This window comes from Chiloscyllium punctatum, unplaced genomic scaffold (assembly GCF_047496795.1).
Source record: "Chiloscyllium punctatum isolate Juve2018m unplaced genomic scaffold, sChiPun1.3 scaffold_833, whole genome shotgun sequence".
NCBI classification, from domain to species: domain Eukaryota; kingdom Metazoa; phylum Chordata; class Chondrichthyes; order Orectolobiformes; family Hemiscylliidae; genus Chiloscyllium; species Chiloscyllium punctatum.
Genome location: NW_027310567.1, coordinates 32886 through 47885, shown reverse-complemented (window position 1 = coordinate 47885; position 15000 = coordinate 32886). Strand labels below are relative to the sequence as shown.

At 58.7% G+C, this 15000-nt stretch overlaps 1 pseudogene; it reads right to left on the bottom strand.

Moving 5' to 3' along the window:
- LOC140474084 (transient receptor potential cation channel subfamily V member 6-like) overlaps positions 1-8360 on the bottom strand; it is an 11412-nt pseudogene extending 3052 nt beyond the window's left edge.
- Between the last annotated feature and the right edge of the window lie 6640 nt (positions 8361-15000).

Sequence of the window (15000 nt, the reverse complement as noted above, 5' to 3'; positions counted from 1 at the left end):
CCAGGTGAGTGTGTACCCCGGTGTGTGCCCAGGTGAGTGTGTGCCCAGGTGAGTGCGAGACCAGGTGAGTGGGTACCCAGGTGAGTGTGTACCCAGGTGAGTGTGAGCCCCCGGTGAGTGTGTACCCAGGTGAGTGTGTACCCAGGTGAGTGTGTACCCCGGTGTGTGCCCAGGTGAGTGTGTGCCCAATTGAGTGTGAGCCCAGGATGAGTGTGTGCCCAGGTGAGTGTGTACCCAGGTGAGTGTGAGCCCAGGTGAGTGTGTATCCAGGTGAGTGTGTACCCAGGTGAGTGCGAGCCCAGGTGAGTGTGTACCCCAGGGTGAGTGTGTGCCCAGGTGAGTGTGTACCCAGGTGAGTGTGTGCCCAGGTGAGTGTGTATCAGGTGAGTGCGTACCCAGGTGAGTGTGTACCCCAGGTGAGTGTGAGCCAGGTGAGTGTGTGCCCCAGGTGAGTGTGTACCCAGGTGAGTGTGTACCCAGGTGAGTGTGTACCCAGGTGAGTGCGTACCCAGGTGAGTGTGTACCCAGGTTGAGTGTGCGCCCAGGTGAGTATGTGCCCCAGGTGAGTGTGTACCCAGGTGAGTGTGTACCCCAGGTGAGTGTGTACCCAGGTGAGTGTGAGCCAGGTGAGTGCGTACCCAGCTGAGTGTGTACCCAGGTGAGTGTGAGCCCAGGTGAGTGTGTACCCCAGGTGAGTGTGTGCCCCAGGTGAGTGTATACCCAGGTGAGTGTATACCCAGGTGAGTGTGTGCCAGGTGAGTGTGTACCCCAGGTGAGTGTATACCCAGGTGAGTGTGTGCCCAGGTGAGTGTGTGCCCAGGTGAGTGTGTACCCAGGTGAGTGCGTACCCAGGTGAGTGTGCGCCCAGGTGAGTGTGTGCCCCAGGTGAGTGTGTACCCAGGTGAGTGTGTACCCAGGTGAGTGTGCGCCCAGGTGAGTGTGTGCCCCAGGTGAGTGTGTACCCAGGTCAGTGTGTACCCCAGGTGAGTGTGTACCCAGGTGAGTGTATACACAGTTGAGTGTGTACCCAGGTGAGTGTGAACCCAGGTGAGTGCGTACCCAGCTGAGTGTGTACCCAGGTGAGTGTGTACCCAGGGTGAGTGTGTGCCCAGGTGAGTGTGTACCCAGGTGAGTGTGAGCCCAGGTGAGTGTGTACCCCAGGTGAGTGTGTACCCAGGTGAGTGTATACCCAGGTGAGTGTGTGCCCAGGTGAGTGTGTACCCAGGTGAGTGCGTATCCAGGTGAGTGTATACCCAGGTGAGTGTATACCCAGGTGAGTGTGTACCCAGGTGAGTGTGTGCCCAGGTGAGTGTGTACCCCAGGTGAGTGCGTACCCAGGTGAGTGTGTACCCAGGTGAGTGTGTACCCAGGTGAGTGCGTATCCAGGTGAGTGTATACCCAGGTGAGTGTGTACCCAGGTGAGTGTGTACCCAGGTGAGTGGCGTATCCAGGTGAGTGTATACCCCAGGTGAGTGTGTACCCCAGGTGAGTGTGTACCCAGGTGAGTGTGTACCCAGGTGAGTGTATACCCAGGTGAGTGTGTACCCAGGTGAGTGTGTACCCCAGGTGAGTGTGTACCCAGGTGAGTGTGAACCCGGTGAGTGTGTACCCAGGTGAGTGTGTGCCCAGGTGAGTGTGTGCCCAGGTGAGTGTATACCCAGGTGAGTGCGTACAAAGGTGAGTGTGTGCCCAGGTGAGTGCGTACCCAGGTGAGTGTGTACCCAGGTGAGTGCATGCCCAGGTGAGTGTATACCCAGGTGAGTGTGTGCCCGGGTGAGTGTGTACCCCAGGTGAGTGTGTACCCAGGTGAGTGTATACCCAGGTGAGTGTGTCGCCCGGGTGAGTGTGTACCCCAGGTGAGTGTGTACCCAGGTGAGTGTGTGCCCAGGTGAGTGCGTACCCAGGTGAGTGTATACCCAGGTGAGTGTGTACCCCCAGGTGAGTGTATACCCCAGGTGAGTCTGTACCCAGGTGAGTGTGTACCCAGGTGAGTGTATACCCAGGTGAGTGTGTACCCAGAGTGAGTGTATACCCAGGTGAGTGTGTGCCCAGGTGAGTGTGTACCCCAGGTGAGTGTGTACCCCAGGTGAGTGTGTACCCAGGTGAGTGTATACCCAGGTGAGTGTGTGCCCAGGTGAGTGTGTACCCCAGGTGAGTGTGTGCCCAGGTGAGTGTGTACCCAGGTGAGTGTATACCCAGGTGAGTGTGTACCCAGGTGAGTGTATACCCAGGTGAGTGTGTGCCCAGGTGAGTGCGTACCCAGGTGAGTGTGTGCCCAGGTGTAGTGTGTACCCAGGTGAGTGTGTACCCAGGTGAGTGTATACCCAGGTGAGTGTGTACCCAGGTGAGTGCGTACCCAGGTGAGTGTGTACCCAGGTGAGTGTATACCCAGGTGAGTGCGTACCCAGGTGAGTGCGTACCCAGGTGAGTGTGTACCCCAGGTGAGTGTGTACCCCAGGTGAGTGTGTGCCCAGGTGAGGTGTATACCCAGGTGAGTGCGTACCAGGTGAGTGTGTACCCAGGTGAGTGTATACCCAGGTGAGTCTGTACCCCAGGTGAGTGTGTGCCCAGGTGAGTGTATACCCAGGTGAGTGTGTACCCCAGGTGAGTGTGAGCCCAGGTGAGTGTGAGCCCCAGGTGAGTGTGTACCCCAGGTGAGTGTGAGCCCCAGGTGAGTGTATGCCCAGGTGAGTGTGTACCCCAGGTGAGTGTGTACCCCAGGAGAGTGTGTATCCAGTTGAGTGTGTGCCCAGGTGAGTGTGTACCCCAGGTGAGTGTGTACCCCAGGAGAGTGTGTACCCCAGGTGAGTGTGTACCCAGGTGAGTGTATACCCAGGTGAGTGTATACCCAGGTGAGGTGTGCCCAGGTGAGTGCGTACCCAGGTGAGTGTATACCCAGGTGAGTGTGTACCCAGGTGAGTGTATACCCAGGTGAGTGTGTACCCAGGTGAGTGTGTACCCCAGGTGAGTGTGTGCCCAGGTGAGTGTGTACCCAGGTGAGTGTGTGCCCAGGTGAGTGTGAGCCCAGGTGAGTGTGAGCCCCAGGTGAGTGTGTACCGGCCCTACCTGTGCCCTCCAGTGCTGGTCCCTCTCGTGTGCCACCCTCCAGTAGGTGTCCCCCCATGGTGGCAGTGAGGAGGTTGACCATCAGGAGGAAGGCCAGCACCATATAGACCACGTAGGTGACCTTGACCACGGCCGGGGTCACCTTCTCGTAGTTGATGGGAATGTCCAGCAGACCCAGGAACAACTGGAACATGGTGACAGGCACATGCTGAAGTCCTGGAAGTGCGGCCAGAATTCCGGCTCCAGGGTCTGGAAGGTGATGTGGAAGGCCGCGGTGAATCCCAGCAGAACCATCAGCATCAACCAGCAGAAACGCAGCAAATCCCCGATGATCATCTGCAGGGAGGAGAACCAGGGGCTGTGAGTCAACCCAGCAGGATCCCAGCAAATCCCCGATGATCGTCTACTGGGACGTTACCACGGGCTGTGAGTAAACCAGCAGGATCCCAGTAAATCCCCGATGATCGTCTACAGGGACCATTACCACGGGCTGTGAGTAAACCCAGCAGGATCCCAGCAAATCCCCGATGATCATCTACAGGGACGTTACCACGGGCTGTGAGTAAACCCAGCAGGATCCCAGTAAATCCCCGATGATCATCTACCGGGGCGTTACCACGGGCTGTGTGTAAACCAGCAGGATCCCAGTAAATCCCCGATGATCATCTACTGGGACGTTACCACGGGCTGTGCCCAAACCAGCAGGATCCCAGTAAATCCCGATGATCGTCTACTGGGACGTTACCACGGGCTGTGAGTAAACCAGCAGGATCCCAGTAAATCCCCCGATGATCATCTACCGGGCGTTACCACGGCCTGTGTGTAAACCAGCAGGATCCCAGTAAATCCCCGATGATCGTCTACAGGGACGTTACCACGGGCTGTGCCCAAACCAGCAGGATCCCAGTAAATCCCCGATGATTGTCTACCGGCGGCGTTACCACGGGCTGTGTGTAAACCAGCAGGATCCCAGTAAATCCCGATGATCGTCTACAGGGACGTTACCACGGGCTGTGCCCAAACCAGCAGGATCCCAGTAAATCCCCGATGATCGTCTACTGGGACGTTACCACGGGCTGTGAGTAAACCCAGCAGGATCCCAGTCAATCCCCGATGATCGTCTACTGGGACGTTACCATGGGCTGTGAGTAAACCAGCAGGATCCCAGTAAATCCCCGATGATCGTCTACTGGGACGTTACCACGGGCTGTGAGTCAACCCAGCAGGATCCCAGCAATCCCCGATGATCGTCTACTGGGACGTTACCACGGGCTGTGAGTAAACCAGCAGGATCCCAGTCAATCCCCGATGATCATCTACAGGGACGTTACCACGGCTGTGAGTAAACCCAGCGGGATCCCAGTAAATCCCCAATGATCGTCTACTGGGACGTTACCACGGGCTGTGAGTAAACCAGCAGGATCCCAGTAAATCCCCGATGATCGTCTACTGGGACGTTACCACGGGCTGTGAGTCAACCCAGCAGGATCCCAGTAAATCCCCGATGATCGTCTACTGGGACGTTACCACGGGCTGTGAGTCAACCCAGCAGGATCCCAGTAAATCCCCGATGATCGTCTACTGGGACGTTATCACGGGCTGTGCCCAAACCAGCAGGATCCCAGTAAATCCCCGATGATCGTCTACTGGGACGTTACCATGGGCTGTGAGTAAACCCAGCAGGATCCCAGTAAATCCCCAATGATCGTGTGTACTGGGACGTTACCACGGGCTGTGAGTAAACCCAGCAGGATCCCAGTAAATCCCCAATGATCGTCTACTGGGACGTTACCACGGGCTGTGAGTAAACCCAGCAGGATCCCAGTAAATCCCCGATGATCGTCTACTGGGACGTTACCACGGGCTGTGAGTCAACCCAGCAGGATCCCAGTAAATCCCCGATGATCGTCTACTGGGACGTTACCACGGGCTGTGCCCAAACCAGCAGGATCCCAGTAAGTCCCTAATGATCGTCTACTGGGACATTACCACGGGCTGTGAGTAAACCCAGCAGGATCCCAGTAAATCCCCAATGATCGTCTACTGGGACGTTACCACGGGCTGTGAGTAAAACCCAGCAGGATCCCAGTAAATCCCCGATGATCGTCTACTGGGACGTTACCACGGGCTGTGAGTAAACCAGCAGGATCCCAGTAAATCCCCGATGATCGTCTACTGGGACGTTACCAAGGGCTGTGGAGTAAACCAGCAGGATCCCAGTAAATCCCCGATGATCGTCTACTGGGACGTTATCACGGGCTGTGAGTAAACCAGCAGGATCCCAGTAAATCCCCGATGATCATCTACTGGGACGTTACCACGGGCTGTGAGTAAACCAGCAGGATCCCAGTAAATCCCCGATGGTCATCTACTGGGACATTACCACGGGCTGTGAGTCAACCCAGCAGGATCCCAGTAAATCCCCGATGATCGTCTACTGGGACGTTACCACGGGCTGTGAGTAAACCCAGCAGGATCCCAGTCAATCCCCGATGATCATCTACAGGGACGTTACCACGGGCTGTGAGTAAACCAGCAGGATCCCAGTAAATCCCCAATGATCGTCTACTGGGACGTTACCACGGGCTGTGAGTCAACCCAGCAGGATCCCAGTAAATCCCCGATGATCGTCTACTGGGATGTTACCACGGGCTGTGAGTAAACCCAGCAGGATCCCAGTAAATCCCCGATGATCGTCTACTGGGACGTTACCACGGGCTGTGAGTAAACCAGCAGGATCCCAGTAAATCCCTGATGATCGTCTACTGGGATGTTACCACGGGCTGTGAGTAAACCAGCAGGATCCCAGTAATCCCCGATGATCATCTACTGGGACGTTACCACGGGCTGTGAGTAAACCAGCAGGATCCCAGTAAATCCCCGATGATCGTCTACTGGGATGTTACCACGGGCTGTGAGTAAACCAGCAGGATCCCAGTAAATCCCCGATGAATCCCAGTAAATCCCCGATGATCGTCTACTGGGACGTTACCACGGGCTGTGAGTCAACCCAGCAGGATCCCAGTAAATCCCCGATGACCGTCTACTGGGACGTTACCACGGGCTGTGAGTAAACCCAGCAGGATCCCAGTAAATCCCGATGATCGTCTACTGGGACGTTATCACGGGCTGTGAGTAAACCAGCAGGATCCCAGTAAATCCCCGATGATCATCTACTGGGACGTTACCACGGGCTGTGAGTAAACCAGCAGGATCCCAGTAAATCCCCGATGGTCATCTACTGGGACATTACCACGGGCTGTGAGTCAACCCAGCAGGATCCCAGTAAATCCCCGATGATCGTCTACTGGGACGTTACCACGGGCTGTGAGTAAACCCAGCAGGATCCCAGTCAATCCCCGATGATCATCTACAGGGACGTTACCACGGGCTGTGAGTAAACCAGCAGGATCCCAGTAAATCCCCGATGATCGTCTACTGGGACGTTACCACGGGCTGTGAGTCAACCCAGCAGGATCCCAGTAAATCCCCGATGATTGTCTACTGGGATGTTACCACGGGCTGTGAGTAAACCAGCAGGAATCCCAGTAAATCCCCGATGATCGTCTACTGGGACGTTACCACGGGCTGTGAGTAAACCAGCAGGATCCCAGTAAATCCCTGATGATCGTCTACTGGGATGTTACCACGGGGCTGTGAGTAAACCAGCAGGATCCCAGTAAATCCCCGATGATCATCTACTGGGACGTTACCACAGGCTGTGAGTAAACCAGCAGGATCCCAGTAAATCCCCGATGATCGTCTACTGGGATGTTACCACGGGCTGTGAGTAAACCAGCAGGATCCCAGTAAATCCCCGATGATCGTCTACTGGGACGTTACCACGGGCTGTGAGTAAACCAGCAGGATCCCAGTAAATCCCCGATGATCGTCTACTGGGACGTTACCACGGGCTGTGAGTCAACCCAGCAGGATCCCAGTAAATCCCGATGACCGTCTACTGGGACGTTACCACGGGCTGTGAGTAAACCCAGCAGGATCCCAGTAAATCCCCGATGATCGTCTACTGGGACGTTATCACGGGCTGTGAGTAAACCAGCAGGATCCCAGTAAATCCCCGATGATCATCTACTGGGACGTTACCACGGGCTGTGAGTAAACCAGCAGGATCCCAGTAAATCCCCGATGGTCATCTACTGGGACATTACCACGGGCTGTGAGTCAACCCAGCAGGATCCCAGTAATCCCCGATGATCGTCTACTGGGACGTTACCACGGGCTGTGAGTAAACCCAGCAGGATCCCAGTCAATCCCCGATGATCATCTACAGGGGACGTTACCACGGGCTGTGAGTAAACCAGCAGGATCCAGTAAATCCCCGATGATCGTCTACTGGGACGTTACCACGGGCTGTGAGTCAACCCAGCAGGATCCCAGTAAATCCCCGATGATTGTCTACTGGGATGTTACCACGGGCTGTGAGTAAACCCAGCAGGATCCCAGTAAATCCCCGATGATCGTCTACTGGGACGTTACCACGGGCTGTGAGTAAACCAGCAGGATCCCAGTAAATCCCTGATGATCGGTCTACTGGGATGTTACCACGGGCTGTGAGTAAACCAGCAGGATCCCAGTAAATCCCCGATGATCATCTACTGGGACGTTACCACGGGCTGTGAGTAAACCAGCAGGATCCCAGTAAATCCCCGATGATCGTCTACTGGGATGTTACCACGGGCTGTGAGTAAACCAGCAGGATCCCAGTAAATCCCCGATGATCGTCTGCTGGGACGTTACCACGGGCTGTGAGTAAACCAGCAGGATCCCAGTAAATCCCCGATGATCGTCTACTGGGACGTTACCACGGGCTGTGAGTCAACCCAGCAGGATCCCAGTAAATCCCCGATGACCGTCTACTGGGACGTTACCACGGGCTGTGAGTAAACCCAGCAGGATCCCAGTCAATCCCCGATGATCGTCTACTGGGACGTTACCACGGGCTGTGAGTAAACACACCCACACCCTCACACACCCCACACACACACCCTCACACACCCCCCCCACCCCCGTCCCTCCCTCGGGTGGTGGGGGGTTGGGGGTGGGCGGGTGGGGGGTTGGGGGGGGTGGGGGGGGTGGGGGGGGTTGGGGGGGGGGATAGAATCCCACCTTCTGGATCATGACGGTGAAGGGTCCGAACAGGGAGAATCCCCGAGCAAAATACATCATGTTACACCAGGCTAGGATGAGGGCTAGGGCCATGGGAATGGCCTCCCCGTCTGAACTGCTCACTCTCAGGAACAGGAGATCACCAGCACAAGGAGGGCGTAGGTCATCCTGGAGGGGGGGGGAGGGAGGGGGGGAGGGAGGGGGGAGAGGGAGAGGGAGAGGGAGAGGGAGGGGGAGGGAGAGGGAGGGGGAGAGGGAGGGGGAGGGGGAGGGGGAGGGAGGGGGAGAGGGAGAGGGAGGGGGAGGGAGAGGGAGGGGGAGAGGGAGGGGGAGAGGGAGGGGGAGGGGGAGGGGGAGGGGGAGGGGGAGGGAGGGGGAGGGAGGGGGAGGAGGAGGGGGAGAGGGAGGGGGAGAGGGGGAGAGGGGGAGAGGGAGGGGGAGAGGGAGAGGGGGAGGGAGGGGGGAGGGGGAGAGGGAGGGGGAGGGGGAGAGGGAGGGGGAGAGGGAGAGAGGGAGAAGAAAAGAGGGGGGGAGAGGGAGAGGGGGAGGGAGGGAGAGGGGGAGAGGGAGAGGGAGAGGGAGGGGGAGGGGGGAGGGGGAGAGGGAGAGAGGGGGAGGGGGAGGGGGAGAGGGAGGGGGAGGGGGAGAGGGAGGGGGAGGGGGGGAGGGAGGGGGAGGGGGAGAGGGAGGGGGAGAGGGAGGGGGAGAGGGAGGGGGAGAGGGGGAGAGAGGGGAGGGAGGGGGAGATGGAGAGGGAGAGGGAGGGAGGGGGAGAGGGAGGGGGAGAGGGAGAGGGGGAGGGAGGGGGGAGGGGGAGAGGGGAGAGAGGGAGGGAGGGGGAGGGGGAGAGGGAGGGGGAGAGGGAGGGGGAGAGGGAGGGGGAGAGGGGGAGAGAGGGGAGGGAGGGGGAGATGGAGAGGGAGAGGGAGGGAGGGGGAGAGGGAGGGGGAGAGGGAGAGGGGGGAGGGAGGGGGGAGGGGGAGAGGGAGAGAGGGAGAAGAAGAGAGGGGGGGAGAGGAGAGGGAGAGGGAGAGGAGAGGGAGAGGGAGAGGGAGGGGGGAGGGGGAGAGGGAGAGAGGGAGGGAGGGGGAGGGGGAGAGGGAGGGGAGAGGGAGGGGGAGAGGGAGGGGGAGGGGGAGAGGGAGGGGGAGGGGGGAGGGAGGGGGAGGGAGGGGGAGAGGGAGAGGGAGAGGGAGAGGGGAGGGGGAGAGGGAGAGAGGGAGGGAGGGGGAGGGGGAGAGGGAGGGGAGAGGGAGGGGGAGAGGGAGGGGGAGGGGGAGAGGGAGGGGGAGGGGGGAGGGAGGGGGAGGGGGAGAGGGAGGGGGAGGGAGGGGGAGAGGGAGGGGGAGAGGGAGAGGGGGAGGGAGAGGGGGTAGGGGGAGAGGGAGGGGGGAAGGGGAGAGGGAGAGAGGGAGAGGGAGGGGGGGAGGGAGGGGGAGAGGGAGAGGGAGGAGGAGAGGGAGAGAGAGAAAAACTGTGCATCAGTAGCAGCAAGAGACAGAGAGAGAAAAGTCAAAGAGAGAGGGAGTGTGGGGGAGAGAGAGAGAGGGAGAGAGGGAGAGAGAGAGGGAGAGGGAGAGAGAGAGGGAGGGAGAGGGAGAGGTGGGGGAGAGGGGGAGAGAGGGAGAGAGGGAGAGAGAGAGGGAGTGGGGAGGGAGAGAGAGAGGGAGAGAGAGAGAGGGAGAGAGGTGGGGGAGAGGGGGAGAGGGAGAGGTGGGGGAGAGGGGGAGAGGAAGAGAGGGAGATGGGGAGAGTGAGAGGGAGAGAGGGAGAGAGGGAGAGGTGGGGGAGAGAGGGAGATGGGGAGAGTGAGAGGGAGAGAGGGAGAGGTGGGGGAGAGGGGGAGAGAGGGAGAGAGGGAGAGAGAGGGAGAGGTGGGGGAGAGGGGGAGAGAGAGAGGGAGATGGGGAGAGTGAGAGGGAGAGAGGGAGAGAGGGAGAGAGGGAGAGGTGGGGGAGAGAGGGAGAGAGGGAGAGGTGGGGGAGAGGGGGAGAGAGAGAGAGAGAGACGTGGGGGAGAGGGGGAGAGAGAGGGGAGGAAGAGAGAGAGGGAGAGAGGGAGAGGTGGGGGAGAGAGAGAGGGAGGGAGAGAGAGGGAGAGGTGGGGGTGAGGGGGAGAGAGAGAGGGAGGGAGAGAGGGTGAGAGAGAGGGAGAGAGAGGGAGAGGTGGGGGTGAGGGGGAGAGAGGGGAGAGAGAGGGAGAGGTGGGGGAGAGAGTGAGGGAGGGAGAGAGAGGGAGAGGTGGGGGAGAGGGGGAGAGAGAGAGGGAGGGAGAGAGGGAGAGAGAGAGGGAGAGAGAGGGAGAAGTGGGGGAGAGGGGGAGAGAGGGGAGAGAGAGGGAGAGGTGGGGGAGAGTGAGAGGGAGGGAGAGTGAGGGAGAGGTGGGGGAGAGGGGGAGAGAGAGAGGGAGGGAGAGAGGGAGAGAGAGAGGGAGAGAGAGGGAGAGGTGGGGAGAGGGGGAGAGAGGGGAGAGAGAGGGAGAGGTGGGGGAGAGAGAGAGGGAGAGAGAGGGAGAGGTGGGGGAGAGGGGGAGAGAGGGGAGAGAGAGGGGGGAGAGAGAGAGGGGGGAGAGAGAGAGGGAGAGGTGGGGGAGAGGGGGAGAACAGATAAATGGGTTCATTGCTGACGAACTCACAGAATGATGTGGAAGGGTCCTCCCAGAACAGTCTTTCCAAAATAACTCCTCGCTCCAAACCGCAGGATATCGGGAATCTGAAAATCACAACAAAATATGGATCAAAACATCCCCAAGGGAGAGACGACAGAGATACAGGGCCCTGGGGGGGGAGAGGGGTTACTGAGGGACAGTGTGAGGGAGGGGGATTAACATCAGTAGGGATACAGTCAGTAACACAGGGCACTGGGGGGGAGAGGGGTTACTGAGGGACAGTGTGGGGGAGGGGGATTAACATCAGTAGGGATACAGTCAGTAACACAGGGCCCTGGGGGGGAGAGGGGTTACTGAGGGACAGTGTGAGGGAGGGGGATTAACATCAGTGGGGATACAGTCAGTAACACAGGGCACTGGGGGGGAGAGGGGTTACTGAGGGACAGTGTGGGGGAGGGGGATTAACATCAGTAGGGATACAGTCAGTAACACAGGGCCCTGGGGGGGAGAGGGGTTACTGAGGGACAGTGTGGGGGAGGGGGATTAACATCAGTAGGGATACAGTCAGTAACACAGGGCCCTGGGGGGGAGAGGGGTTACTGAGGGACAGTGTGAGGGAGGGGGATTAACATCAGTAGGGATACAGTCAGTAACACAGGGCCCTGGGGGGGAGAGGGGTTACTGAGGGACAGTGTGAGGGAGGGGGATTAACATCAGTAGGGATACAGTCAGTAACGCAGGGCCCTGGGGGGGGAGAGGGGTTACTGAGGGACAGTGTGAGGGAGGGGGATTAACATCAGTAGGGATACAGTCAGTAACACAGGGCCCTGGGGGGGGGAGAGAGGTTACTGAGGGACAGTGTGAGGGAGGGGGATTAACATCAGTCGGGATACAGTCAGTAACACAGGGCCCTGGGGGGGGGGAGAGGGGTTACTGAGGGACAGTGTGAGGGAGGGGGATTAACATCAGTAGGGATACAGTCAGTAACACAGGGCCCTGGGGGGGGGAGAGGGGTTACTGAGGGACAGTGTGGGGGAGGGGGATTAACATCAGTAGGGATACAGTCAGTAACACAGGGCCCTGGGGGGGGGGAGAGGGGTTACTGAGGGACAGTGTGAGGGAGGGGGATTAACATCAGTAGGGATACAGTCAGTAACACAGGGCCCTGGGGGTGGGGGGAGAGGGGTTACTGAGGGACAGTGTGAGGGAGGGGGATTAACATCAGTAGGGATACAGTCAGTAACACAGGGCCCTGGGGGGGGAGAGGGGTTACTGAGGGACAGTGTGGGGAGCTGGATTAACATCAGTAGGGATACAGTCAGTAACACAGGACCCTGGGGGGAGAGGGGTTACTGAGGGACAGTGTGAGGGAGGGGGATTAACATCAGTAGGGATACAGTCAGTAACACAGGACCCTGGGGGGAGAGGGGTTACTGAGGGACAGTGTGAGGGAGGGGGATTAACATCAGTAGGGATACAGTCAGTAACACAGGGCCCTGGGGGGGGGAGAGGGGTTACTGAGGGACAGTGTGAGGGAGGGGGATTAACATCAGTAGGGATACAGTCAGTAACACAGGGCCCTGGGGGGGAGAGGGGTTACTGAGGGACAGTGTGGGGGAGGGGGGATTAACATCAGTAGGGATACAGTCAGTAACACAGGGCCCTGGGGGGGGGAGAGGGGTTACTGAGGGACAGTGTGAGGGAGGGGGATTAACATCAGTAGGGATACAGTCAGTAACACAGGGCCCTGGGGGGGGGGAGAGGGGTTACTGAGGGACAGTGTGAGGGAGGGGGATTAACATCAGTAGGGATACAGTCAGTAACACAGGGCCCTGGGGGGGAGAGGGGTTACTGAGGGACAGTGTGAGGGAGGGGGATTAACATCAGTAGGGATACAGTCAGTAACACAGGGCCCTGGGGGTGGGGGAGAGGGGTTACTGAGGGACAGTGTGAGGGAGGGGGATTAACATCAGTAGGGATACAGTCAGTAACACAGGGCCCTGGGGGGGGAGAGGGGTTACTGAGGGACAGTGTGAGGGAGGGGGATTAACATCAGTAGGGATACAGTCAGTAACACAGGGCCCTGGGGGGGAGAGGGGTTACTGAGGGACAGTGTGAGGGAGGGGGATTAACATCAGTAGGGATACAGTCAGTAACACAGGGCCCTGGGGGGGAGAGGGGTTACTGAGGGACAGTGTGGGGGAGGGGGGATTAACATCAGTAGGGATACAGTCAGTAACACAGGGCCCTGGGGGGGGAGAGGGGTTACTGAGGGACAGTGTGAGGGAGGGGGATTAACATCAGTAGGGATACAGTCAGTAACACAGGGCCCTGGGGGGGGGGAGAGGGGTTACTGAGGGACAGTGTGAGGGAGGGGGATTAACATCAGTAGGGATACAGTCAGTAACACAGGGCCCTGGGGGGGAGAGGGGTTACTGAGGGACAGTGTGAGGGAGGGGGATTAACATCAGTAGGGATACAGTCAGTAACACAGGGCCCTGGGGGTGAGAGGGGTTACTGAGGGACAGTGTGAGGGAGGGGGATTAACATCAGTAGGGATACAGTCAGTAACACAGGGCCCTGGGGGTGAGAGGGGTTACTGAGGGACAGTGTGAGGGAGGGGGATTAACATCAGTAGGGATACAGTCAGTAACACAGGGCCCTGGGGGGGGGGGGGAGAGGGGTTACTGAGGGACAGTGTGGGGGAGGGGGATTAACATCAGTAGGGATACAGTCAGTAACACAGGGCCCTGGGGGGGGGGGAGAGGGGTTACTGAGGGACAGTGTGGGGGAGGGGGATTAACATCAGTAGGGATACAGTCAGTAACACAGGGTCCTGGGGGGAGGGAGAGGGGTTACTGAGGGACAGTGTGGGGGAGGGGGATTAACATCAGTAGGGATACAGTCAGTAACACAGGGCACTGGGGGGGAGAGGGGTTACTGAGGGACAGTGTGAGGGAGGGGGATTAACATCAGTAGGGATACAGTCAGTAACACAGGGCCCTGGGGGGGGAGAGGGGTTACTGAGGGACAGTGTGAGGGAGGGGGATTAACATCAGTAGGGATACAGTCAGTAACACAGGGCCCTGGGGGGGGGAGAGGGGTTACTGAGGGACAGTGTGAGGGAGGGGGATTAACATCAGTAGGGATACAGTCAGTAACACAGGGCCCTGGGGGGGGAGAGGGGTTACTGAGGGACAGTGTGAGGGAGGGGGATTAACATCAGTAGGGATACAGTCAGTAACACAGGGCCCTGGGGGGGGAGAGGGGTTACTGAGGGACAGTGTGAGGGAGGGGGATTAACATCAGTAGGGATACAGTCAGTAACACAGAGCCCTGGGGGGGGGAGAGGGGTTACTGAGGGACAGTGTGAGGGAGGGGGATTAACATCAGTAGGGATACAGTCAGTAACACAGGGCCCTGGGGGGGGGGGGAGAGGGGTTACTGAGGGACAGTGTGAGGGAGGGGGATTAACATCAGTAGGGATACAGTCAGTAACACAGGGCCCTGGGGGGGGAGAGGGGTTACTGAGGGACAGTGTGAGGGAGCTGGATTAACATCAGTAGGGATACAGTCAGTAACACAGGGCCCTGGGGGGAGGGAGAGGGGTTACTGAGGGACAGTGTGAGGGAGGGGGATTAACATCAGTAGGGATACAGTCAGTAACACAGGGCCCTGGGGGGGGAGAGGGGTTACTGAGGGACAGTGTGAGGGAGCTGGATTAACATCAGTAGGGATACAGTCAGTAACACAGGGCCCTGGGGGGGAGAGGGGTTACTGAGGGACAGTGTGAGGGAGGGGGATTAACATCAGTAGGGATACAGTCAGTAACACAGGGCCCTGGGGGGGGGGAGAGGGGTTACTGAGGGACAGTGTGAGGGAGGGGATTAACATCAGTAGGGATACAGTCAGTAACACAGGGCCCTGGGGGGGGAGAGGGGTTACTGAGGGACAGTGTGAGGGAGCTGGATTAACATCAGTAGGGATACAGTCAGTAACACAGGGCCCTGGGGGGGGGAGAGGGGTTACTGAGGGACAGTGTGAGGGAGCTGGATTAACATCAGTAGGGATACAGTCAGTAACACAGGGCCCTGGGGGGGAGAGAGGGGTTACTGAGGGACAGTGTGAGGGAGGGGGATTAACATCAGTAGGGATACAGTCAGTAACACAGGGCCCTGGGGGGGGGGAGAGGGGTTACTG